The 24,715-nt window shown below is 42.8% G+C and overlaps 1 long non-coding RNA gene across 1 annotated transcript in view; it reads left to right on the forward strand.

Moving 5' to 3' along the window:
- The first annotated feature begins 3,580 nt into the window (after positions 1 to 3,580).
- LOC130597331 (uncharacterized) overlaps positions 3,581 to 24,715 on the forward strand; it is a 59,264-nt gene continuing 38,129 nt past the window's right edge. Inside the window, exon 1 of the long non-coding RNA XR_008971730.1 lies at positions 3,581 to 3,620. This is a non-coding gene — a long non-coding RNA (uncharacterized LOC130597331). The remainder of the gene's footprint in view (positions 3,621 to 24,715) is intronic.

The raw sequence follows: 24,715 nt of genomic DNA on the forward strand, positions 1-24,715 counted from the left end.
CGCTGGCCACAATTCGTTCCCTCTTATCACGGAGGATTTGGCAACCCTCCCCCCTCCCATCCAGCCTATCTGTCTGAATTGCTGAAAGCATAATGCTCCCATACGAGAGATAAGTAAGTGAGCTCTCTTTCTGTTCCATAGGGATGAACTATAGTGTATGCAGATTATTAGGAGAAGAAAATAATATCAGAGAAAGGTGGCTTTCTTAAAAGGCATCGGTAGCATTAGTGTCATGTGTGAAACACCCATTTGTGACAACTGTACTGATCTTTCAACGGAAAATTGTGCCGTGCTACCTTTTAAAGTATGAAATGCTAATTTTGGATTTACAGTTTTTGAACTGGAGGGCTGTATTTTGCATGGAATTTTGTTTAATTTCCCAGTGAAAAAAGGCATTTGAAACACAACTGCCTACAGCCAACTGTCAACAAAAATCAACTGTAATAACACGCAGCCTGTCACTGATTTATGTGGTGATGTGGTAATCTTCTCAATTTAGCTGGATATTTCTTCTTCATACCAAATAGCTGAAAGTCTTGCTAGACATTTATGAATATCAGGAGGTACTATTAGGATGATAATGGGGCAAGATTAAAGAGGTGTTCACTAGTTCAAAGTGCCAGTTAAAAAGACAGAGAATTGAGAGGTATAGATATATATGGCCCATTGGTATAAGTGAACTTTATATTTTCAGAGTTGCTTAAGATTTGGGAGACAGCATATTGAGATCCATCTGCCATGAGAGCATCTTTCTAAAGGGAAACTGGGGGGAGCAGCTGTACACATTCCCCCCCCCCCCCCCCCCAAAAAAAAAAAAAATCTGCTTTTGTTTAGCAGGGGATGGGTTGAAAATCTTGAAGATGAAGCAAATGGGTATGGGTGATGTTAGGGCAAAACTGGGTGCTGAGACTCTTCACCCTTTTCTCTGAAGGTCTGAGCTTTGGACATGGTCACTTTGCTGCGTCTCAGCGAGAACTGGCAAGTAAGATATCACACGCTGTGTATTACAGCTAAGAAAAGTAGTTGGCCTCTCATAAAAGAGCTAGAACTAATGCAGACAAAACGATACTGCAAGACTTGAGCTGCAAATAAAGAGACAAGTTTGTGTTTTACAAAAATGTATAATTTACCAGGCATTTCATTATGCTGTATAAAAAGGCAAAAATGATAATTGAAAATAAATGTGGCTGCCTAGCTACAGTATATGCTGCCAGCGTTACTGTAAATAGAAGCGCTTTCTTGCTGAAGATAGTTGAAATTTTGATACAACTTCTGTCTGCAGATTTGTGTAGTGTATCTCGTTAAATTTGTTTCAGTTTGGGTATTTGTTGCAGAGAAGCAGGCAAAATGTGAAGCTCTGTCTGTGTATTTGTGTACTGAGGGGTTTATACGACTACATTCATTATTAACACCGTACTCTGCAGATGCACACATCTGTGGAGTCTGAGAGAGGATACGTGTTGGTGAGTGCATTTCAGGGTAGGCAAAGTACACCAGGTACTTTTAAGTTTGCCAAAGATATTCCATTGCAAGCTCCTGTCTTCCAAGGAACATGGTTACAAATACACATTCACCAAAGCAGTGTTGTAGGGTTATTTTTCCCTGAAGCAAAGGGAACTTTGAACTGCCATTTTTCATAGGCAGCATGCAAGGATGGGGCTACTTGGGGGTGCTGAGAATTACTGAAGAAGGAGAAAATGGGTCCATGAATTGTCATTGCTTCTGCTTTGAAAGCTTCTTTCTGGCCCCCGTCATCCTTTGGGTAAGAGCAATTTGCCACGGACACATTGTCCATCTGTGTCCTAATGTCTGCCTGGTGCTCCCTACATGCAAAATGGGAATCTTTCCTGAGGGAGTGTTCTGGGGAAAAAAAAACCCTCTCCTGGATTGAGATATTTTCCTATGAGACTTTTAATTTCTCAGTAGAGGGAGCAGCAAATGGCTTTAGGCTCACTTCATGGTGTCTGGTCATGTTCTGCAGCAGCAAAAGGCTGTGCAGGTTACTCAAGTTATGAGTGAAGCTACTGAGTTTTCATTAGCTGTGGAATTAAGCTAAAAAAGCAAAGGTAAGAGGCCTTGCCTTGACAGAAAGAGGCTTGTCACCACCAAGCTGGCTTTGGAGGCCACGGAGGTAGGGTCAGAGAGAAACAGCAAACGCAATGAGTTGCTTGTTGGGACTCCCATACCACAGAACCCCCAATAGGATGGATGTAATAGGAACACCATGGACCAAGCACTGGGAAATAAACTGATCAGAAGGAGAATTATATTTACATGTGTGTGTGTAGATCCAATGTTTAAAATTACCTTTTTTTTTTTAAGGCTTAGTTTCCATTTGGACTCTTTTTTTATCTATAGACTCAGCTGGGCTGCATTGTTCAGACAGTCATGGTTGTGTTTGGATGGGTCAGGCCCTCTGAATTCACTTGGCCTTCAAGCAAAAAACTCATCATGAATAATGAAAGAAAAGGAAAATAATGCCTGAGACAGAATGACTTTAAAAATGATTAATATCTATTCTTTCCCTCATAATTTGCTTCCAGACTTCTCCCTTTTCAAGATAGCTTGCCATTAGCAGTTGAACTTCCAATAGTCAGTACTTTGATGGAACTGGTGCTCTGAAGCCAAAGAGAACATTAGTATTTTTATTATTATTATTATTATTATTATTATTATTATTATTAATTTTATGAAATCAAGGTTCATTTTGACAAGTTCAAAGCCCCAGATGAATACAGGAAGGGCCAAGTTCTGCCCTCAACCACATCTAGTTTGCTCAAATTGGCCACTTGAAACACAGCAATGTTTGCCAGAGACATACTGAAATTCTTGAGACTATGGAAGTGTAAACACCACTTTAAGGTTCCCATCCAGTAACTGCGTATAGAAAAGCAGGTCTTGTGCAGAGCATCACTGAGGGGATTTGTGGTGAGAAAGGAACAGGATACATCAGGGGTGCAACTGATGGCCACCTTGAGTGGCTCAGCGGCCACCACTCAGATTCCCAATGTTTTGTCTCAGGCAGGGGATTTCCTTTCTCCGAAGGCTTTTATTAAAAGCTAATTCAGGTACATGCTGACAATAAGCAAGCAAACCTGTTGAGCCCCGTGTCCACAGCTTGCAAGGAAGAGGATGCTTCCCTGTGACATTAAAGAGAGCTAACAGCTGAAGAAAATATTGCATGTTTTACCCTTTCTATTTAAAATAGCAACAAGAAAGCACTGCTTTTGCAATTGCATTTAGGTTCATTTCCAGCACCTCCCATCTCCAGGCTCTGAAGTTTCCCAGCTACCTCATTAAAGGAACCATTTCCTATAGTGCCCTGGCCATGATTTTGAAATAACCCAAGGTAGCTCCATCAACCCCCAAAGCAGCTCCACACCACTATGTAGGGTATGCTGAGTCAGGGTTGGGATGAATGCAGAGCAATTATAACCAATGAGCTGAAGGAAGTTAATTAGTAAATTCCAAGCACCTGTGGAGCTCTTTCCACAGCAGTTGGAGCTTCTGTTTTCTCCCCCAGCACACAGCTCTATTGCACCTTGCTTTACCTTCCATCTGAATATCTCCATCCAGCCATATGGGTGTCATTCGTTGTCTTGGCCTATCCTGAATTTTGGGTAAGTCTTTGTGTTATTCCTGAAGATTTACAGCTTTGTAGCATGACAGTGCTTTAGATTTTGGTGAGATGAAGAGCAGAGATAGTTTCATGGTTGTAGGACCTGAAGCTGCTCCTTTCCATGGCAATTGCAATGTGGAGTAGTTGCTTGATGTGAAAGATGGTGGTTTTGTCTTTTTGTGGCAAGAATCTAATAATTGTTTTACTTTTTAATCCCTTTACCCACGTGTATGTTTATTTCCTGTTACATGGTTCTGCTTTCTTGGCATGTTTAACCTTTGGATACCTGTACGCATGTATTGCCTCTCTCGTGACTCTTAGCTGACCATCTGTGGATAGTAGCAAGGTTTTGGGGGAACTGATACTTAAGAAAGTCAGATTCTTTGATTTCCTGTCAAAATAGTGGCTGATGATTTTGTTGGTAAGGGTGAGACGTGCTAGTTCTGCGAGCATGATGGTCTGTGCAGTACCTGAAGTCAAAACTGTTAATGGTCTTCAGTCAGGCAATGCTCCTGTTGAGTACATGGGGTTTAGCCCTGGTTAAAACGGGGATTGCCCCAGGTTTCTGCTTTATCCTTTTCCTGGTGTGTCTGGTCCTGGAGCAGGGTTGGGATAACAAAAAGTGAATCTTTTCTTCCAGGGCTGCACTTTCAGAGCAGGGTTAACACAGGCTTCAGGGGTCCCAGCTAAACTCATTTGCGAGCTTGTGGTCACAGCTGAACTCCATTACAACACTGAAGGGTAAAGGATGGCTGCAGAGTACTGAGTTGCTCCTAGAACTTTCCGTGCCTTTTGAATCAGGCTCTGCGTTAATTATCTCTGCCTGTGCTAACGGGTGGAAGGAGGCCTTTTAATGTATGCCAGGAGATAAAGCTACTTGTGTTGCCCACTGAAAGCATGGCAACCTCAGCTTAAATGGCTGAACCTGTGTCAGGTGCCCTGTTACAGGCACTTTAGTGGCTCAGGGGAGCAAGGCTTGTATGGCATAAAACCCCTCCCCAAAGAAAATCCCTCTGATTCCAAAGGTTTCACCTGCAGCATAGAGCAGTCTGGGTTTTAAGATGTAAAAATGCACTTGTATATTATCTGCAGATATAATTGAATGTATATTCAAGTCCACGATAGGTACACCTGGGCTGCCTCCCTGGCATGCATAAGTATTCTCTGCATGCTTTGTGTGTTCCCTGCAATCTACACTACACATTAATATGACAATCCATATATTGTGTTAGGACATGCTGTATGCAGACAATGCTCCAGGTACTGAATTTTTATATATATATTTTTTTTTTTTGTAAACCCTGAAATATGGCTGATATGGTCCACTGCAAAATGAACCTATATTGGAAATGGCAAAATTGTAATGTAAAATATACTGGGGTCAGTGGGGTGTGATGTTTTTTGCATACATTTTTTCTCCCTTGACCCATGCCATTCTCCCTCATATAGGGGGAAAAAAGCTTCATCTCACACAGAAATGTGATGTCCTTTACTGCCAGAGGCTCTTGCTGTTTTAAATGAGGAAAAAGCACAATGCATGAAGAAGGAAAATTAAAGCATATTCATTTTGGAAATTAGATACGGTGTCAGGAGACTCTCTGGAAATAGCAGGGTTTGAATGGAGCACCAGACTACAAGACAGTTCACTGAACTTTTGACCACTATTTATACTATGGGAGCTTTTGAAATGGGAAGACAGCAAAGTATTTTATAGCTGTTTAATAGCAGATTGTGGTTTTTACTAGACATTTATCTTCCCTTGGAGTGTGTATAAGATAAGTAAACATTATGTAGTGTAATTGTGTTGTGTTGGAAGCGCTTTAATTTAGGGTTGGTTTATTTTCCCTGTTTGTGGCACATCTCATCTCAAGCAGCAATGCTGCCTGCCTCTGTGAGTGCATGCACTTGCCACCCGAATGCCTGACCCATCCTGGGATCTGAAACGGAACTCCTGGGATCTAAGGACTGATGGTTACGTATTGGGCAAAGCATTACATCTTAAGCAGGGCTGGTTGTGGCCCTGGATGCTTTGGGAAGCTCATGTAACTTCTAGCACCAGGCCTGGCTTAATCTCTCTCTGATTCTATATAATGAAACTCAGTTTAATCTCATATAGGGCTTCAGTCCCTCTTTAACATTCCAAGTACACTGAGCATTACACCCTTCCAGGGTTGGCAGCTATCTCATTACAATTGTAATGATGCATCACCAGGCAGACATGCATGAATGAAACGCTGTTTGCAAAACCAGAAATGTGTTTGGGGTATTTTTAGGTCCTATTAACTTGGGCTGTTGTTCATGGAAATAATGTGGAAAGATCAGAATTTTGATGTAATCCAGAAAACGTTGTCTCGGAGCAGTTTTTAGCCCCTTAGTCAAGACTCTGCTTTCCCTTCTCCCTTTTCTTTTTGTCTACATAAATTTAGCTTGAGTTGGCATGGGGAAAGTTGCACCATGGCACTGGGTGTCAGTCTTCTGGGAGGGAAGTGCTCTGGAGAAGGAGCTGCCACTATCAAACCTGCAGCTGAAGGTTCAAATGGAGTTGTGCTATACTGTGATAGCTGCACATGGTGCTATTTCTGTTTTACCCCTTTTTTTTTTTTCCCCTGGAGATGATTATAAAATGGGTCTGTTAGTGCTTAAAACTGTGAACACTACATTAAAGCCTTTTTTTCTCTTTCTATTTTTGTGTGATATTTGGAAAGATTAAAGCTGATGGACATCCATTGTGTAGTCCCTTTGTCTGCTGTTACTTAGCCTTCCATACAGTATAGCCTATGTGGGAAGGAAAAAAAGATTCTCCTTCTGCCATGGAAGATGCTTTTCTTCCTTGGACTAGAAGCTCCTCTCCTATCACTAGCCAGTAACAACCCTTCTGTTCATCCTTATGTCAAAGCCACACTACTGAGCTAATAGAGATCGCTGACAATTAGAGATGAGCTGAAATGATTTGGCAAACTCCGGGTGCTTGTGAACCTGAGGGTGTTCTCAGATCCCCACAAGCCTGTCGGGTGTATTGCCAGCCGTGTGCTTCCCACGTCCCCCGTCCTAATAGGGAGAGCAGTTGGGACATTGAGTCCAGCTGGGCCCGGAGGTTGGAGAAGAATGAGAGGGGGAGTCTATCAAGATGCAGCTCTTCCCTGCTGAGAGATGCAGCTCTTCCTTGCTCTTCCCTGCTTCCCCTCCTGGCTGCTCTTTGTTGCTTCTCCTTGCCAAGACGTCCCAGGCACTGTCAGGTTTCTTCTCCCTGTGTGAGATGGATGTGACAAGATCCCAGGGTGGCTCTCTGTCTTTTGCTTGTGAGTAGCTAGATGGGCCATATCTGGAGATGCCACTTGAACAGACAAGACAGACAATGCATAAGATAATGTTTTAAAAGGAACACAAATTCCCTATTGGCAAATGCCTCGTCAGGTTTTCCATTTGGTTTGTTTCCTCCTTTTTCTAATGGCTTTTCTTTGTATTATTTTCTTTTCCTCTGGTCTTATGAAGCAATTCTGTCCTGTGCTCCCCAGTTGATTAAGACGATATCATGAAATACCTTGAGACCCTATTTATGCCTGAACCTTGTAGGGCAAGTGGTAATTTTGGATGGTTTCCTTACTTTTCATTCAGTTTTAGATGATTTGAAGGTAACAACCTGAAATAATATCCCAAGTAACCCTTGTTGAAAAAGCAACCAATATTAACATACACCAAACACGTCTTCAAATTTAGAGTATGTAATGAGATGGTCTATCACTAGAAAAGGTGACTGATTGATGGCTAAGCTATGGTCAGCAGCTTGTCATCAGGAACATGATTTCCACCTTGAAAAACTGAATTTACCTTTCATGCTCATCACAGACCTGGGCCAGCCAAGAAAGCTTTGTTCAATCCCAACTAGCTATTCGTGGTAATATGGAGGGAAGCTGGTTCCCCAGCCTCATTAGGGAGCTGTGCTGCAAGAAAACTGCTTAGGGAATTGTTGTAAATCACTTGAATCCCATGAAACTGAAATGAAGAGGTGTATTTTCATTATATTATTTTATTTTTTTAAGGCCCCAGGGTCTCTTTCTTTTTCATCATGGTATGGAAACCTGTATTTCAGCCTTCCCATCTGCCAGAGTGTCTATTGTGAAGACTTCGGAAATATCTTCTCCTGAAGGCCAGTAAAACTTTTAACCTGCACCACATGCAAACTTATGTCTGTTAAATACTAGTGGTGAAGAGCATCAGGTGGCCAGACCCTAGAAATAGGCAAGTTTTGATATGTGGGCATATGAAATGTATCTACCTAGCTTCTAGAAACAAAGAGAGGGACCATGCGGACAGTTAGATCTTTATCCTACATGACCATACATGCTTTGCCGTATTAAAACGTAGGAAACCAGAGCAGAGCAAAGGCACAGAGGTAATCAAACAGGAAAACAAATGACTTGGCCTCATCGTTTGCATCGTAGACCATGTGAACAAGTTAAACACAACTTCTTTGTGTGCATGAAGAGATAACAGATCCACATTAATTTTAGAGCTGATTGCCATTCTTTATTAATAGAAATGTAATGCAGTGCCAATGCCAAGTCCTGCCAGGCTTTCCTTTTTATCTTCTTTTTCAAACATAGACAGCATTGAAGGTCTGATCTTTGTATCTTCTATTTATTTAGGAGCTGGTTGTTAAGCCAGGGGACAGCAATGGCACCTTGTCATGGCTGAGGTGATGATGTCTTGTCAGCAAACACTGTAAATAGCCCTTGGAGATTTTTTCTGAGGCTGAAAATAGTTTCTGTAGAATAATGCTAACTTAATATAGTTTCATAAATTGAAAAGAATTGAATGAATGACAGTAGGTTTGTGAATAATTTGCAAATTGAAACAGTGATAGAATTCGTCAATGTGTTCTCTATTAATAGTTTGCTCTGCTTTACATAGCTGCCGAGCAGTCTTGGTTCTGTTTTTTTTTGAGGAAAAACTGGATGCTTCTTATTATTTTTGTTATTTTAGTACTTTTTTTTTTTCTATTCTAAGGGGCATTGTTTACTTTTGAAGTGAATGAAAGATTGATCCAGGTTACGTTCTGACATGACAATGAAATTGTCGATAGAAATCAATGACTTGTCACATGATGAGTTAGGGTCTATAAGGCAGCCTAACAGTGTCCTTATATCTTCAGCCTTCAGCATTGTGCTTCCCTCCTTGGGAGCCAAGCAACTGTACTGTTATAGAAAGGTGGTGTCATCACTAAGGGGATTATAATGGAGTTTAATAAACCTGGAAGCTGAGGCATGGAGCCTTAATACTGGCACCAATGTTATAAAGCACTGTATTGTCTATAGAGCCTGGTGTTTGCATTTATTGACCCTAGAAGGGTAATATAAACAGAAGAGTTAGAGGTCAAAGAGCTCACCTTCCACAGCTATAGATGGCCATTGAGCAGAGCAGGTTAGCACACTACATTGAAATAGCACCATGACAGCTCTGTCCTCCCAAGGACTTCAATTTAATTGGCCACAGTTGCTTTTTGATGTTTGCATGGAAATGGGGACAAGATTATTTAGCCTTGGGGAATGTCAGTGTTAGAAATGACCATGAACACGTTGATGCTGTGGTGTGTATTGGGCAGGTGCCATTCAAACTGGGTGCTGATGGGCTCCTGGGTGCTCCAGAACACTCCTTCCTGATAAAGCAAGGCTGTAGCCAACACTTTTGCCTCTTTAGCCTGTGCTTGACGTTTGCAGCCTGTTCACTTAGGGCAGATTGATGCTGGTTGTCCTGTGTGATTGCCTATGGTACAGGCATATTACTGCAACAGGGAGGGTGGGGGTAATTGGCCTGGCCTGACCAGGAGAGCAGTTTCCCTCATCCAGGGGGATGGTGCATCCCTCTCACTCTCCCATATTGCCCTCAAATTTGGCCAGATTGTAAATTATACAGTCTGGCTTCAGACCCTTTCCGGAACAGAAGTGCCTTCAGTTTAAGCTAGTTCAGCCCTGGAAAGAGATGGCCCTAAACAGGAATCATAATTATTATTTTTTATAATTAAAAAATAGAGAAAACCCCAAAGAACATGATTTATAACAACATACAGGAACAATTTATTCTCTCTCTCCATGGATTAGAGGGGTGGTACTTGGAGCAGCTTGTTAAACAGAAGTGCTTGGCCCCTGGCCTTGCACTGCTGTTTAATGATCCACTCTTCATGTGCCACCTCTCTAATCCATGGAGAGATAGGTACAAATTGTATCTATAATGTTATATTACTTAACAGTATAATGTATTATAAATCATAGAATTGCATCCCTGCCTTGTAATTGGTGAGATGCATTGCATGAGAAATCCCCTAATTCAATATAAAGTGGTTGCTCTTATGCATAACTACCTTTCTGGATCAAACCAATTCAGCCCAGAAGTGGTGAAGGGAACGTTAAAGCTTTTTTAATTAAAAAAAAAGGCAAAAATATGACTTTAGCATAGCTTTATGGGCCCCTCATTGGCTTTATGGGCTCCTGCCCTCGAATGGCTGTTTAATAGCCCCCTGCTCACAGGGAGCTTCACTCTGCAGGAGGAGCTGGTCTACAGCATGTCCTCCCTGCTCCCAGAGGATGCTTCCATGCATGCTGGTCTGTTTGCACCAGGATTTATCCTCACATGTGGCTGTGGATCTTCTCCTGTGCACCATTTACAGTGCCTGCCGCGGTGATGACCTTGGAGCACTCTTGCACATAAGGTCCAAAGTAAGCCCATGTTTTATTCCCCCTACCAAACAAAGCCCAGTCCTTGTCCTTGACTAGTGCCCAGCAAAAAACATGGCTTCAAGGGAGACTTGAACCTACCCAAAATATCCTTATTATGTAGCACTTTATCAGTAAAAGAAATATTTTTGCTGACCCCAATAGTAATCCACTAATGTCCTAAAGCAGGTTGAGTGATGGGCTCGCATGATTTATTCCATGGAGTTGCAAGTCCAGATGCGTCTCCCCCAAATAAATAACTAACCTTTCTTTAATAAATAATAAATAAACCCTGAAGCTATTCTAGACAAACTATGCTTAATTAAAGCCTGTGACACTAAAACAAGTTACCTCTCTTTTCAATTAGAAAATGCACTTGCGGCAGAAACAAGAAAATTTAGGATTAAGAGTGTCTAAATGCATGATAGGAATGGGCCTTAATGAAAGTAAATAAAACAGCCTTGGTTTTAGCAAAGCTTGGCTCTGGGATCAAGGGCTCTGTGCAGTGATGGCAGGATGAAAAGGTCCCTAAACCACATCCATGGGCACTAATAGGGCTGCTGATGTTGAACTTGCTGGACAAGATCCTGTTGATCTCATATGGTTTCCAAAAGTGGTGGAGACCAGCAGTCAAACAGGTATGCAAACCCTTCAAGCCTCTTGGAGGCAAGAAGTCTGGAAACCTCATACAGTCAATAACTTTATTATTTGTTTCTCTCTGTTTAGTTTGGGCCAATCCATAAAAATTTAGGAAACCTCTCATCACCCTCCTCCTGCAGTATTTCACCCGCAAGAAGAAATTTGCTAGGCTTGAAATGAAGAAGAAAAGGAAATAAACTCTTTGGCCCTCCTAATGACTGAAGCTAGGACAAATTTGCATTGGGGCTAGAGGGAGAACAAGCTGGTCTCAATTTAGGAGGAAGCATAGTGGGGTATGTTAACGAAGTGAAGCTCCCACTTGGCCTTTCCCATCTCCTCCTTCAGCCATGGGGCAGCTGGAATTACTGATTCAGACAAGTTACTTAATGTCTTGTGCTGCCTTATGTAAAATAGGAAGGCAAAAAATTCCCTTTGGGAAGTGAAGGTGGGGAGGTGGAGGGCTGTTTTACATGCAGCATCTCCTCTGCAGGGTGATACCCTTTACTAGGTGTTGTGGAGATGGGAAAGAGCTGAACTGTTTGTGTTCAAAGTTTGCCTTGCTTAGTAAATACAAAATAGCAAGAACCCGAGATAATACTTCTATTTGCAAACAAAAAGCATTTAATTTGAAACCCCTATGGGGGTGGGGGGGGATGTATATAATTGATGCTTGTTCTTGCAAGAGACCTAAAATCTTGATGCGCTGATTCCTCAAGCTTTTTGCTTTTGAATGTATTTCTGTGAAGTGCAAAGATGACACTAAAACTCCCACTGAATTTTATTAGACGTTTTACTAAATAAAGCCAGCAGAACAATGACAATACTTTTCAGGGCAAGTAGATGGGACTGTTTCTCAAGTAGTTTTGTTGTTATATTTAGGTCTGTGGTACCCAGGTTTCCTTCCTGCTCGAGTTGTTTTGCTTTCACCGAGTGTGAATCGTTTGCTGTACAAATGTGGTGCTATGCATTTCCTTCTCATCTCCTCTTTCTCGGTAGTCCTACCTGCTCTTACAAGTGAAAGCCTGGTGTGGGGGAGCAAGAAAAAGAAATAATTCATTATTGGTTTGTCTCAGAAAGCCCCAAATAATTACGCTAAGGGAGGTAAAGTATTTGTCTGTCTTATGACCAGCTTCAGTTGCCCCTGTCCACTCCCAAACCCCCACAAGCCTTGGGGCACTGACTTTTCCTCCTCATTTTGGGCAGGGGCCATGTTATCCCTGCCAATGACCCCAAGCAGATAGGAGGCTGCCTGGCAGAGTAGGGCTGTGCCATGGGGAGTGAAGGTCAGGATGAACCAAAAATAAAGAGGAAAAATGCAAAGCTCTCTTCTCCGCAAGCTTTAATCAGTACCGGCATCCTACATTTGTAAAATGACTGCCTAACGGGTGAAAAAAAATCCATTTCTCTGGCAGCAGGCACTTACTCTTAAATCAATGCAACGCAGTAGGGCTTGCTTTGCTTCTCCTTTTCTCACTTTTCTATTTATTTGCTTTATATGACAACAAACTTGTCTCTTTCTGCACCGAAGCGAGCAGCGGAGTGCTTTGCTTCCCTCCTTTCCCCACCCTATGGGATTATTGTGAGCAGGGTGCAAATACAGATTCTTTTTGTGGAGTGTTTTTATATGCATAAAAATAGGATGTAATGATTTCGAGGATTAAAGTATGGTCGGAAACTTTTTAATACGGTATGAAATACTTGCACTGAGTGTAGCCCTCTCTCACCCTCCATGACCTCCATCCTGAACGTACAATAGCAATAAATCCTGGAGCAGATTAAGCAATTTCCCCATAGTAATGTGTCTATTGGAGTTTCAAATAACCCAGAGTAGCCTGAAACATTTGGATATTCCAGTCTGTATCCCTTCTGTATGTAGAAAGTTGATGGCAGGGCAGCATCCTGAACTTTGACTCCTTGTAAAAGTTTAAATTGCTGCCCTGCTGGGCTGAGGGAATGCTAATTACTTCGTCTCATACAATACGTCCAGACTACTTATTTAAAACAAAGTAAAATCCCTGAAGACACAGCTTTTTGCATGCCAAATCTATTGCACTCCCCCCAGGACACACCAAACAGCAAGGCCTGTTTGCATACAGCAAATTTGCTGTTTAGCAGCCTTTAAGAATAAGGTAGATCTTGCACTGCTCGTGTGAAAATTCAGCGCAGCATTTGCCTGGGTATTGCCCATAGCAGCAGCTGCAGCACACAAAAGCTGTGCATGTTTCTCCTTGGGACCGCAGAGGGTGTCCCCAGACAAAGATTGTCTCAAGACTGAAGCTATGCAATGAGTAGAATTTCTTACAAGCAATTAGGAGGCTTTCCTGGGCTTATAGCAGGGTGGGCATTAGGGGTATGTCCAAAATAAGGACAAAGCTATGAAACGGGAGTGAGGGAGGCTGCGTCTTCCTGGAGATGCTCAAAATCTTCACTGCTTCCTCCATTGCTGGAGTCTAATAATTATTAACATTTCTGTAATAACAATATTAATTACCAGGGAAGCTGAAGTTCACTCGTGATTGTTTGGTTCCTTTCAGCAATCATTAAGCACAATTAAAAGATCAGAAGTGATGAGCTCCTGGCAGTGATGCTCTACATACGGGCTGCTGCTGCCGCAGAGTAAGGAGCTGTGGGCAAGAGTGGCTTTTTGTGGAGTTCATGGTGCAAACATGGCATCAGTGTATCCTGAAGGAAAAAAGGACAAAAAGGAAAGAAATCCCCAAAGATCACAGAGCTTACAAGTTAGGGATGGACAAATCACTCCAGGAAGCAAGAATCTGAACAAATGTTAGCCCGCAGCTCTGCCTAGCTGGGAGTTGTTAGCATGCAAGCTTGCTCGAACACAGATCCGAGAGTGAACCCAAAAGATTGTTGGCTACTTGGACTTTGAATTAGACCACAAAATAACAACCTAAAGTTTTCCTGAGCTTTGGTCGAAAGCACAGGGGTTGTGGTCCCATTTATTTTCTCATGGACCTTGAATCGACTAGAAAGTGGTGTTATGTTGGGTTTTTCTCTATATACAAAGAGCAAACTTTGTTTATATTCAGCCAGAATAAGCTTGTCCTACACAGTGATGACAACTGGGATTTAGTTCTTGGGTTGCTAAGCTTTGGGGAGGAGCTGTGGGTTTCAGTCCATGGTAAATGCTTTTGGTAGAAGATGTTCTTCCAGCCCCGTGTCTGAGAGATCTTCATGGTTCAAATCAATCTTATTTCCTCATGAGGACAGTCTTGGAAATACTCCCTACAGTTGGTATGTGTTAGCACGTCAAGACAATAGCTGGGATGTCCCAAGCTGGACCCTCTTGGTACTCTGGGGTGATGCTGTGGTCCTCTCAAAGGCCTTGCAAGCCACATTCCCCTGGTTCTGGAGCAGTTGAGGCTTCATGATGCCTTGTGGCTCTCCCAGGACCATGTGAAGGGGTGAGCAAGTGCGCTGCTGGCATTGGGAGTATTTTGGAAATAGGTTAAATGAAAGACATTCCTAATGTGCTACCTGCCAAATGTTTTTATGTAAAGAATATCTTTTATGGAGGGAAACAGCCTACAAATAATTAATTGGGGAAAGCAGACGGGTGAGGGGGGAGAATGAAAGGATTTCATAATATTTCAGACTGGGAAAAAGTGTCACCAAATCAACAAACAGGGTTTTCATTAGGAAAAATGTGCTTAATTTCAGACCAGGGATGTGGAAGTGCCCTGAGAGTTGTTCTCAGGGAGTTTTTAGCCCAATCAGAAACGAGTGAAGACCACAATTATTATGGGAGTCTGTTCTTCAGAGAGCACCAACCCAGTTTTGCAAGCCCAAGAGGTCTGAACAATCTCAAATCAGGTCTGGCTGAACAACTATTCCTGTCTCTGCTGTCTATGCCAAGTGAGATGTGAGGTTTCTTGTTACTGTTTTCAAACTCAGCGTAATGTTTAACCTTTGAGATTCTCCTGAAGAGAAAGACAGGGCAGAAGCATGTTTATTAGATCTATCTGCATTGATGAAAGGCTTTAAAATCTTACCCACAAGTAAAGCTTTACTGCAGAAAGCTGGCTGAATTTGCTGGGCTAGTTCTCACACAGGGCAGGGCTGCGGGATTTGGGAGTGTGATGCATCGAGAGGTCTTGGTGATGCTTGGGCCACAATTCAGCTGATTACGGATGTGCAAAGCGCACATCTGGGCATAACGTTCAGAGCCAGAATGAAATCAGAGCACAGGCCCCAGCTCCTCCCCGGAGTTGCTGATGAAAGGTCACCCTGTAGCTTTTCCCTGCTCACGTGTGGTACCAAATACGGAGCTGGCAAAGCCTTTGTGGATGCTGTGTCCTCCACAAGCGGATGCACGAGGATGCGCTCGCATCCCGCTCAACACAGATATCGTGCAGGTAATGATTGCTTGTCAACCAGGGCTGATTCAGTAATGTACCCACATCACAGGCAATGGCGTGGTAGTACTGGAATTAACAACTCGGTGTTTTAGATTACTCCCTGGATTTATAACCTTCTGGGAAAAGAAGTTATTTCTAGACCCTCTGTCAACCCTCAATCTCTAGTAAATGAGAATATACTAGTTCTGGGACTTTATGAAGGGGGGGGGGGGGGGGGGGGGGGGGGGGGGGGGGGGGGAATATAAATGAAGGGAAAATGATTTTGACCTGAGACAGAAATTCAGACAAAGGATTACCCGTGTTGTTTGAACAGACAGTGCATAAACATTACCTTCTATTAGGAGGAACAGAGACTTGCAACATCCAGGAAACTACTTTATTCACAAAATAAAACTAGGCCCATTTCTGCTTATTCAAATACCACCCACAACTTTCTGGGGAAAGATCATATGCAGAGCATATTTGGAAACATTATTAGGAATGCATAAAGTACAGTATTAGTCAATTTTATATGCTCAGTTGCATGAAATCTGTGTGTTTAAAAAATACAATAATTTGCATTTCATGGCTTTTGATAACCTCAGGAGTGCACTTGAAATTCAGCACATGCCCACAGCACCTCCCAGCTCACCCCATTTTTAACTGAAGACCAATGGTTTCTATTAAGGGATCAGGCAGGGACTCTGACAAGCCAGTCAATAACTATGTGAGGTTACTTCATTAATGCTGTAATGGCTGATAGAGTGAGAGGCAAAAAACAGGTTCCTGACAGCAGCAAATGAAAATGATAGAGATTCCTGAAGCAACGCGCCTTTCCTTTGTCATTGTCTTTTGCTTGGCTTATTCAAAATGTGGCATTTATGTATTCAGCCTTGATGAATGTTGGAGGCTTTAAGTACTTTTTCCATCTCTAATGCAGCGCCGATTGCACATTGTTCTTTCTTTCTCTCCCTCTTTTTTTCCTCCCTTTTTTTCCCCTCCTATAACCTCTGCTGTCAAGGCTTTGCGGGCTGAAGGGTTGCAGGCACTGGCTAAATAGCTTTTTTGCTGTAAACGGTGAGGGTGACGGGACGATGTATCATGAGCGCTGGCGGGGTCACGCAGCGACTGGGTGGCGGAGGCTGGAGCTGCAGCAAGGTGGTGCAGGAGGCTCCAGGTCTTTGGGAAGGAAAAGGTAGCGACCCACTACCTCATGTGTTACTGGGCTGGTTTATGGGAGGCTGCTGGTGCTTTAGGAAATGCACTGTGGAAGTGATAGGACAGGGGGGAATGGGTTTAAACTGAAAGAGGGGAGATTTAGATCAGACATCAGGAAGCAGTTCTTTACTATGAGGGTGCTGAGGCGCTGGCACAGGGTGCCCACAGAAGCTGTGGCTGCCCCATCCCTGGCAGCGTTCAAGGCCAGGTTGGACACAGGGGCTTGGAGCAAGCTGCTGTAGTGGAAGGTGTCCGTGCCCATGGCAGGGGTAGGAACTGGATGAGTTTTAAGGTTCCTTCAACCCAAACCGGTCTGTGATTCTATGATAATTTCCCTCTTGATCCCATCCATTAATGCCCTACTGGGGTGTCCCCTCCAATGGCTGTCCCAGGGTGGTCCCCAAAGGGATGTCACATTCCTGCTGTTCCCCCAAAGTGGAGTCATGTGTGGAATTTGAACATCAGGATAATGGATCTGGATAATTTAGCTTTTTTATTGCATATAAATGCCCACATTACAGTTGGAAACATGATATTCTTACAGTTTGCTTTCGCTCTTATGTTGTTTCATTTAACTATTTACAGTATTGCATGTTCTGTGCTATATTAGTTTTGGTCACAGGTCCTTTCTGCAAATCACTTTTCTTTAGGCCAGGCCAACCAGAGGGCCAAGGCAAAGCTTAATGGTCACCCCTTGCAGAATGGGACACCTTCATGTTTGTGCTGTGCAAGAAAGCTGCAGATTTATCGTTGCCGGGCTTTCCAAAGGCGATGCTAAAGGTGCAATACACCTCCTCAGACTTGTCAAAGTCACCATATGATGAGTTACAAAAATATTTTGTTTTTTATTGTTCTATTCTCATCATTATTCCAGCTATCTCAGCCATATGTTGAGTAGTTTTGTTAAAAACAATCTATTCCTTTCACAGTGTGTTTGCAACACCTGGTAAATACCTTCCCATCCTCTGGCTTTTCTATTCCAAGGCAATCCTTTACTTGCCTAAAACCAGTTTGTTTAAAGCCAGCTTCTGAAGATACTGTTACTGAGGCTTAATTCAGCGCAGCATTTAGGCATCTGCTTATCTTTAGTCCCCCAGCAGTTACATTGCAGAGCAGTATTAGACACATGCCTAACTCTCTGCTGACTTGAGCCTAAATGGCCTAAATATCCAAATAATTAGATTAATTTGTGGCTTGATAGTGGAAGACTTTTGGCCTAGGAAATGAGAATGCAAAAAGTATGTAAAGCAGTTGCAGATGTTTATTTCCCAGCTAACTCAGAAGAGACTAAGGCAAGATGTTGATGCTGGGCGCGAGTACGTCTGAATGTTAAAAGTGCTTTAAGTTCCTTTAAGGAGTAGCTTGGGTATGAACCAAAGCTTGATTTAAAACTGTTTCTGCAGCAGGAGCAGAGAGGCTCAGAGCTTCCACTATTTATTTTTTCTGAAGGCATTGGTAACTTCAGGGATTTTCCCATGTTTATGGTTTAACAAGAGGAGAGCCAAGTATGCTGTGGTTAATGACATAAGCATCGAAAAATAGGGATGCGGGAGATCTGGACTCACAAACTGCCTTTGGGATATGGGGCTGCTGAATGACCCTCCCAGCAAAGAGGGTGGCCACTGCTTTCTCCAGCTTGTCCTCTGTACATGCTCTCCAGCAAGGAGTGCTGTTCCCCATGGGAAGGGGCTCCAGGAGAAGGTCCTTGGGGATTACTGCACCCCCTGTGATAAATCAATGTTTATCTATCTAAGAATTATATGTCCAAGACAGTATCCAGCCTCTTCCTATTTGGATTATACAGGGAGAGGCATCTTCTGGGGAGTGGCTGTTCTACTGAGTTAGTGTCCTGCACGGGGCATGCAATTCATGTTTTGCAGGTGCCCATTTCTCCTTGTAAACCGGAAAGGGAAGCCTAGTTTGGAAATATAACTGGTTTTTGAGGTGCGTGGTTTAAAATGTTATTAAACCCCCTGGAGGTGGAAAAGCCCATGTTCATCTATATTGCAAAATGGTTTTCTATCTTAACTGGCCATGCTCTGAGTATTTTCCACCTCTGTGCTAAAACAAAGCTGTGTGGAAACCACCAACCTCTTCCAAGAAGGAGGAAGTCTCACTTGGGACTGATAGGGTTACCTGCCAAATGTTTGAAGTGCCAATTTCCAGCCGAATACTCATCTGTATGGTGCGTGCTGAATGCACTCTGTGTGTAAACTGATGTCAGTCTGTTACCTCTGTGGGATGTTGGAAGACATGGTGATCTAGCACAACGTTCATCACTGGACTTGCTCTGTGGTTGCATGTGCTGTTTGAGGATGTCCCTGTTGGCTTTTGTGCAACCTACTTCTCATGCAGCTGTCAGTCTGTGTTCAGCCCTAAATTATTCCAGCTTCTTTCAGGCCACTCTTCCACAGTCTGTTTCCAAGATGGGAAAGGCTGTGATTCCTCCTGGTGCAGCCAGAATGGGATTGGCATGTCCCCATCACTGCAAATACTGGCGCTGTGTCATTCCCTCTGGGACCCAAGTGGCCAAGGGCAACCTGCTGCGGAGCTGGGGTTGAGGACTGTCCCTGGATGTAATCTGCCTTCCAGGAGAGGAGCTGCTCAAAGGGTAGTTGTGCAAACAATGCTTGCCCTCCATTAAGATAACACCCCATGGTGAGGCAGCTCCAGGAGGTGCAATTTGCACCTCTTTGCACACGCAGAGGTGTGAATTGAGTGAGGAAGCTGCCACGCTGTGGCTCCTCCTTTGGGAAACCACGGGGATTGTTTTCCACCAGGCAATAACGAGAAAGGGACAATCATTTTACAGACTCCAACAATCCCCATCCTCACCTAAATTGCACTTTTGGGTCATAGCAATCTGGGAAGTAGGTTTATGGGTGATCTAGCACCTCCTGTCCTATAGAGCAGGACCCTACCATGGGGTTGGGTGGGAGAAGCGGTGGGATGCAGTGACAAACCTCACTTCTCTGTCTTCACTCTTTAAAGCTACTAACAGTAATTTCTGTTGCACTTTTGGTTGGTATTTGGATGCAAAATCATGCTATTTTGAAAGGCAGCAAAGATGTGAAACTATTAATACAGGTTGGTTCTATGTGCAGAGCTGGTTTTCCTCATTTTTTTGAAGTTGCAACTTCAGGAGCAACTGGAAAATGCTTTTCTGCAAATTTCACAGGACACAATGCACCTATTTTACCTGTTCCTATCTACTGCATGCTCCGAGCACAAAAGAAAGCATTTAATGAGCTTGATGAATTCATCAATTAAAGAAAATTTCATATGCTTTCCATGATCTGATTATTATTTCAAGGCTAAATTCTATTCAACCCATCCCAGTAGTCCCTAGCAGATATAATATAGAAATAGATTAATTGTTATGGGGTATATTTCAAAAAGAGATACAAAGTGAAAGGCACTAATGCATGTATTGCAGAAAGATAGGTGCATGTTAAATGCTTTCACAGAAGTGACACAATCCAAGTGTTTTAAGAATCTTCTGCAAATGAGGCTGCCTTTAGTCATTTTCTCTATTAAACAAAAGTTAGAGAAATTCTTGCTAGCAAACAAAAAAACTATTTTAGGCCAACACAATACATCCTGAAAGATCCAGTTTGCCGTGCCAGTAGTCTTATTGGCTGTGATTTGTATATTAAAAAGACTTTAATTGCCCAGGTAAGTGCCTGCACCTGCTAAGACATTGAATATTAGAGCACTTTATTCTAATATCCTATAATATAGGGCACAATTCACCCATAAAATTATTCTCTGCACAATTATAGCCCCGTTTTGCTGAGGTAGAAGTGCAACTTAACTGTTTGGTTTTATTCATTATTATTAAAATCATGCAAATTAGGACCATTAGGTAACAGTTGTGTGGTTAACTACTCAATAGCCTGGTCACTGCTTTTCCCTTCCACTACAAACAATTACGGGGTGGAGGTGCGTGTTCCCTTGCAGCTCAGGCTGTGCTGTGTGGGAAGTGGGGTCTGGAAGAGGAAAAGCAGTGTGGAGACCCCTGGGATAACTTCTCCACAGTGGGGTGGCCATTTGTTTGAAGGCCACTTGTTTTGACCACTGAATTATGAGCTCTGAGTCTCACCCAGTTTTCCAGAGTGTCAGGCATCCTTACTCACACCCCCCTGATATCTCCCTTGAAGAAAGCACTGTACTCCCTACCTGACTTTTGCATCTTCTGTATCATCCTGTTTCCTCCTGTGCTGCTCGGTGCCTTGTTTTGCCTGTTCAGATGTCCCTGAAGCTGCTCTGAAGTCACTGGAAAGGGAAGTTAGGTGTAAAACTGCCATCCGTTTTGTGTAAGCTGCTTGGCTTTCTCATACAGAAATTTTCCCATTTAAGTGGGAAATTTGTGATTTCAAAATCTAGAGTTTTGTTCCGAATTGGAACAGAAGCACAAAGTTGAAATTGCCTGTGAAAAACACATTTCTGGGACACGCTATTTTGAATTAGTCAAAATGTTCTAGTTCAATAAATCAAAAGGTTTCATTCCAATTATGTATTTCTTTTCTTTTATAATTAGGAATAGAACGTAAAGGAAGAGTTCAGAACAACTTTTTCTTTTGCAATGAATAATTGACTCGCGGTGTTCCAATGAAATTTAATTTTAGAGTTTGTTCTCGCCAAAACACCGTGGTTCAATTTTGTTTTAAATGAAATTGTATCAAAACGTGCTGGCTCCTGCACCGAGTTCTTATCTGACAAAATAGCATTTCCTGATGGAGAATGTTTTACCCCAATTGCTCTGACCAGCTCTTGCCTATGTCCCCCCAGTCTCTAAACAAAATAATGGCGTTCATTACTCTCCCCATTTCACTTTTATTGAAAGGATTCCAATCAGCCAAAGAGGAAAACGCAGTGCTCTGGAGCCCTGGACTCTTTACATAGTTCTTAATTTCAGCTAGGAAATACAACACAACTGGTCTGCACTGCAGATACTGGTTCAGATTAATGTCTGGAGTTACTCCAGTTTCCTTTAGTGGAATTGCTCCATGAATAAATCTGGCCCCTTCTTTTCATCCAGGTGGGTTTCTTTAGATATCAGAGGGTAACTGTGTGGCCAAAGGATTTATCATCCTGCAGACAGACAGCTCCTGCAGACCCCAAAGCATGTTGCTGTAATATGTAATGCGATTTGTTTTATTTTGTCATATGTGAAGGAGGCAATAGCCATTCTCTTTAGGCATGTAAACCAGAAATGTATGTGCTGAATGCATGCACATAGGTGTTGTGGTGAGGATCCAGAACGCCTTGGGTTCAGGGCAAGTTTCCACCCAGCACTGGGCTTACACCAAGGCTCTTTGGCAATGCAAGAGGATCTTAGAGCAGCTGTGAAGAGCTTGAAATCAGGAGTAAAGGTATCTCTTCAAACAGCTACTCTCCAAAGGTGAAATCCATCTTTAGCAGATATGGCTTGTTGACTTCTTTAGGAGCAGAAGAATTCAAGACCTCTTGGTGAGGAGTTTGGATAGACAAGAAAGCTACTAGTGTATGCATAAGAGAAATTATTTGGGATACTTTAAAGAGTAATGGGATGATACTGAGCTAAGGAAAACTTAGTGATGCTGTGGAAGAAAAAATACCATCTAGTGATGCGTGGACTGGTCTCCCAAGAGATCTAGGAAAGCCGTGCCACGCTGGCCAGTGAAAACCGTGCTGGGAATAGGCTGAAAGGAAAATATTTGAGTTGTCAGCTGGATGGACAGGATGCCCTATGGGATTTTTAGAGCGATTCAAGGAGTATTTGTTTTCATGTTTTGTTTTCTAATTGACCAAAACATATACAGCAGAGTCTCGCAGGACTGTGCTGAGCCAAAACTCTTGCTGAAGTCGGATGAAGAAATGTTGAGCCTGGCCTGTTGGAAAATATCCATGGGTGAAACTGTAGGAGTTACAAAACGCAAGAAATCCCCTCCAAAATGCTCATTTTGCTGTACATCCTCCCTACAGGGGACATGTGTGTAATTAGCAATTGCTTCCAGTAAATGGCTCTCTGATCACGACAACAATCCAATTTGAAGGGAATTATTGTAAAAACACGGTTTATGGATGGGCCCTTACACTAACAAGTGCCTCGTTGGTGGAATGCCTCTGTTTGCAACCAGACATTTGCCAGCCATCATAAAGTGTTGGCTTTATGGCTCATCTGCCACAGGCATCCTATAGTGTGGGGAAAGAAGTGCCGTCTTGAACATGGCTGATCTTCCACACCATGGCATTTCATGGTTAACATACACCACAGTGATGTGCATGGTCTCAGTTTACATTGGCTTTGAGGGATCCAACCCGTGAAGAAACCTCTTAAAAAGGACTCGCATCCTTTTTATCTTAAAGCACTTGGAGTAATATTGTCTCTTGATGTGCTGCTGATGTAAAGTTCTTATTGTTAGATGTCCCACGGGGGAAATCCCTTTTCTTTCTCATCAGCTGGAGTGTCTGGGCTTGGCATAACTGAGGAATGAAATCTTTCTCCAATTTACTCCAATCTTCATGAGACTTTACTACATCTTCAGGCCAACACAATCTCTCCAGTATCTCAGCACTACAAAGGAGGATTCTTGGCTTCTGTGTTGATGATCAGCCTCTCCTGGTTATCTCGTGTCCCTAAGGTATCTGTCCTTGTCCTGCTCTTTCCCTCAGTGGTTGCATACACATAGAGAAGCAGTTTAACATTCTTGCAATGCCGGCAAAGAGGGGTTTTGACCACCCTGGCATTGAGTTTTAGCCCGTCAGGGCTAAACCCAGTCACTGAGCGCCAAAAAGGAGGAGAATACACTGTAAGTTTATGCTTTTTTGCTACTATTATTATTTCTTTTCCAACAAGATCATTACTCTGTGACTGTATCCATATTTTGTGAATCAAATCTGCAGGCCCAAGGGCTCCCTGCCATACAGGATTCTTCCCTCTTGGCCTGGTTTCTGAATCATAAATACTGCAAATTGTGGAGAAATTTTATAAGCAAACAGGTTCCTACCTGAACTCATCAGGACAATGTTATGCTCATATAAACTGCTACTTGTGATGATGGGGTATATGGTATTTCTTTATTGCAAGCAAAGGGCATGTTATTCAGATAAACTTAGGGAAAATGAGCTCGATAAAATTGGGATACACCCAGGAATCAGAGTTTCCTTTTAGAATAACAATAATAATTGAAACTCCATTCTGCTCACCTGAACTACAGTCAGTGGCACCATACTCAATTTGCTTCCAATGGCCCCTCTTGTGCTTTGAGGTGTTTTCCAGACCAAATAGGAGAAGAATCTGACCTCAACGCAATCATCTTTAGCTTTGGAGTCTCAGCAAGTCCTGTTTCCAAATCATAGAATAGTTAGGGTAGGAAAGGACCTGAAGATCATTTAGATCCAATCCCCATCATCTAGTTTCAGCTTCAAAATGAACACAGAAACTGTGGTGGGTTTGCTTCCCCATCAGGACCAAGCACACAGGAGGCAATTTGGGTTGAAAGTTGAAAGCAAATCACAAATGTCACAAGCTTTTTTGCAAGCAATGTGTCTGTGATGGGTGAGGAGTTATCCCAGCCCATTCCATCTTGAGGATGGGCTGGAGGTGGGCATCTTGCCGCACTGAAGGATGGCTTGCCTGATACTAGGATCTGGCTCTGTGGGGCTGTTGCCTCCCGGTTTTGCCTGCTGACCTCAGTGCTTTTATCTGGAGTAACCACAAGTGCATTTATCACACAACTTTATGAACAGTGAAGGTTTATTACATTGTGCTTAAACCTCGTTTAACCTTTTCTCAGGAAGCAATGCTTAAAGTGGGATTGCAGGAGACTGCAAAATCCTGGTGAGCTGCTTCCTAAGCTCCCCCCCAAGACAAAATGCAGGTGCAAACCCCACATCTGCTGCCTTCATTCTTCTGCCATGAGACAAAATATTGCTGCCTGGTAAGGATTTATTGAAAGACACAACTTTAGGTGGTTTTTTACTTATTCTTTATCTTTAGATAAATGCATGCACCTTCCTCTTCCATGGTGGCACCCACAGCCCTGACACCCCTCTGTGCAAGTGGCCTTGGGGTAGACCTCAGGCCCAAAGACCTCTTGTGAGCTGTCACTCTGCTCAAAAAGCTCTTCTCCTGGAGGAAAAAGTGAGAAATAGAAAACTAGAGCTGAATAGTACAGAAAGATTCCTGG

Source organism: Pezoporus wallicus, unplaced genomic scaffold (genome assembly GCF_028554395.1).
Source record: "Pezoporus wallicus isolate ANWC-B61680 ecotype Strahan unplaced genomic scaffold, APGP_CSIRO_Pwel_v1 contig_6714, whole genome shotgun sequence".
Taxonomy (NCBI): domain Eukaryota; kingdom Metazoa; phylum Chordata; class Aves; order Psittaciformes; family Psittacidae; genus Pezoporus; species Pezoporus wallicus.